The following is a 3,547-nucleotide window of genomic DNA, read 5'->3' as shown; positions in this document are numbered from 1 at the left end:
GTACGTATTGGCGCGTATTTTAAAAATTGGGCGCGTCGTAGTTCGTCCGTATTCGTAAAAAATGTACGCGTCATGTAGAAGATCCCGCCATGAAGTTGGGTATTTTAAGGAATTAAATCTATATGAACGTAATAACTTAACTTGGCGTTATCAATTAAACATTATATAAATTAGTTTCCAATATTTACGAGTACTTCTGATTACAAATAAAACGACTCTCGATGACTGCAACAACTGGATACGTTCATTCGTGTAATCTAGAATGCCTGGCTCATAGTCTATACTCTTTGGTTTCAACGTCACAATGCATAAGTGAACAACTTTGCCTGTATAAAATGTCCATCGCTGTCCTTAAAAAAAACATTTCATGAGTTAAATAATGAAGTAAATAATTCAGCGTTTTTCATAATTGTCTCTCAGGATAGCTGTAAAAAAAACTGTTTTCATTCACTATGCATATAATTCCCAACACTTGACCTGGGAGACTCCACAGCCTGTGATCAGGGATGACAACTGTACATATTGATATTTGTATGGTAAATTTCTCATGAAAGTGAATCCAACTCATTCGAATTAGAATAAAAAATATATGCATTTAACCCAGTTTCGTTCTGCATTATTATTTCTCTGGGATGATACTAATTACTGCTGGGAGGATCATCGTGTTAACCACACGATACTCCATTCTGGTTTGATGATCGTCCACCTCTGCTTTGGCAGCATGTGAACGTGAGGCCAGCAGTCGGCTGGTAGATCTGGGCCCTTCAAGGGCTGTGGTACCAGCGTACCACGGGTTATTTATACTAATTAATCGCTGTTGAACTTGCTTTTATTTTATGTAGGGTACCTTTCCCATACTGGTAGCTATTGAATAATACTATTGCATAAAGCTGTTACATAATTATTTAATTTAAAATTAGGCGATATTCCTATTATTGGGCAAGATAAGAATGGGTCACATGATACACAAGCGACAATTAGCGTAACTCCCATTTTCTAGTCTCCTATCCCCAGCCTGTATAGCATATGAATGGGTTATTTATGAAAGGGCCTAAGTAGTTAATTTTGTGAAAATGAGTTTGTAATGTAATACTGCTCTTTGGGTGTAGATACATCGATTTAGATATGAAGAGGACTAAGTTTCACACTCTACAATGCCTAGTAGAATTTATGATACAATTTTTATTTCAGCCTTAATTTCAAAATTTCGGCCAGTAAGCAGTTTTCTTAAACTGCTAACAATTTAATATTCAAAACTTAGGCCCTTTCATAAATAACCCATTCATATTATGTTCACCTGGGTCACCTTCATGTATTATACAGAGCGTATAAAAATAACAATAAAGTGCCCCCTCTCCCCCAGGCAGTGCTAAAATTTTGGAATGTGTGACGAAAACAGCCCGAAATGTGAACTGATTGCTTCACCACAACAATGCTCCAGCCCACACAGCTCTGACGGTCCGACAGTTTTGACAAACAAACAAAATGGTGCTTGTGCCTCATCCACCCGATCTGAATTCGTCGGACTTTTTTTTGTTTCCACGGATGAAGAAATGTCTGAAAGAAAAGCAATTCAGTGATGTGGATGACGTCAAATAAAACACGCTAACACAGTATCCTGCCTCAAGAGTTCCAGCATTATTTTCTGTAGTGGCAAAAGAGTTGGGACAAGTGCATTAATGCACATGGACAATACTTTGAAGGGGACTAAAGTACTCCGAATGTAGAGTTCAAAAAAAAAAAAAAAATCCAATTTTTTTGGGTCTCCCTCCTTGTATAATAAAGTCAATCCCGATAAGTAGATTTCTTACTGGACAGCTTTATATTCGCTTAGGCAAGAGTGCAAGTGAGAACTGCAAGAGAGTTTGACTATAACTTTAAGATCACAGTTTCAATTGCCGGTTGTGAAAGAAGTTTTTCAAAACTTACATTAATCAAAATGTATCAGAGATCTACAATGAACCAAGACAGGCCGAGTAACCCAACAAACTACATGCAGTAGGTAAAGCTTCTAGTAATCCAGGAGACGCAATACTCACCTTGCCCCAGGCACTGGCAACCCACACTGTGTCTGGAAACTTACCTTAAATAATGTTTTTCACAAAGAATATGAAAATACTTTAAAAATCATACCTTTCATTTTAAATATATGTAATCTGGATTTCTATACGACTTGTGTGGACTTCGGTGTTTGTGAAGTCTTTTTACAACTCTGAGGAGAGTTATATATGGTGAAGACTATAAGGGATGTACAGTAAAGGTGTGGGACTGCACACTGTATGCACAGAAAACTTGAAATTGTGACTCCAGCTTGTTTGCACCAATTGCTTGGTGACAAAGTGTTTCGTTATACTGTAGTTTGTATCTGAACATGGAGAATTAATCCATAAAACACTCCTCCAATATATGGCCATGACAATAAATTATTACATGAAGTCAAATAATAACATAATTTTCATTTTCCAATAATAGAGTAAATCTTTCCGTGAAAATGGAAGCAAATGGAAAGACTTGCTCCAAAAAATACACGAACCCTTGTTACATTAATTATACAGTATATAATAGTTGAGTTGCTAAATATCTTTTTATGGTGTAAAGTTCAGCCTATTAATACTGTAGGCCAGGGGCACCCAAACTTTCTATCATGAGGGGCCAACAATTACTCTAGTGATAGACCTTGGGCCACATTACAGTGTACTTAATATTTAAAAACTGCACGTGTAATTTTTGTTAATATTACGACAGAACAGACTACAATTAAAGTAATTTTATAAAATTTGGACTACATAATTTTGAAAAATACTTACATAAAAGGCATGCATAATTATCCACCTAATGAGAAATATGGAACAGACGACAATGCCAGACTAAATGAATTAATACAGGCTACTATAGTATGACAGAAGCTTTGGAATGACGATCTGAAACTACTGTACTCACATGAATTGAATAAAAAAAACTTCAAAAGTAATACAACTGAAAAATGATTGGTTTATTTTTTACACTGTTCCACAATTTGGTGCTTGAAGTTCAAAACCATACATTTGCAGGAACAGGACAGCTTTCTATAATGGTAACCTGGGTTCGAATTCCAATGGACACAAGTGGAATTTGTGGTGAACAATGGGGTCCTTGGTGATAAGTTTTCGAAGGATACTACCATTTTCCCTACTAGCATTCCACCACTGTACCAATGACCATCATAATTCGAAGCCAGAACTTCATTAATTTCAACGAAATAGTGTCACATCTGGAATTCTGGAGAAAGTGTGAAACCGTATCTTTGTAACCTCGGTTTTTAATGATTCCCAGATTTCAAATTATATTCTTAAACTTCATAGTGATCGACATGCAATGGAACAGAAAAAGGTCGTTGCTACTGTTAACAATTTCATACCATTATCCAGTGACTGACCATAGGTAAGAGTCTGACTATCAGTCTGGATAACGAATCCAACAGAGTAGGCGATCCCTCTGGTCTTATGCTGATGATGGAACCTGTATGTAGTTCCGAAACGTTAAGTCCCAGAATATGGTGGAATACCTA

This window comes from Periplaneta americana, chromosome 13 (genome assembly GCF_040183065.1).
Source record: "Periplaneta americana isolate PAMFEO1 chromosome 13, P.americana_PAMFEO1_priV1, whole genome shotgun sequence".
NCBI lineage: Eukaryota > Metazoa > Arthropoda > Insecta > Blattodea > Blattidae > Periplaneta > Periplaneta americana.
The sequence above is the reverse complement of the archived record's forward strand: the minus strand, read 5'-3'. Positions refer to the sequence as shown.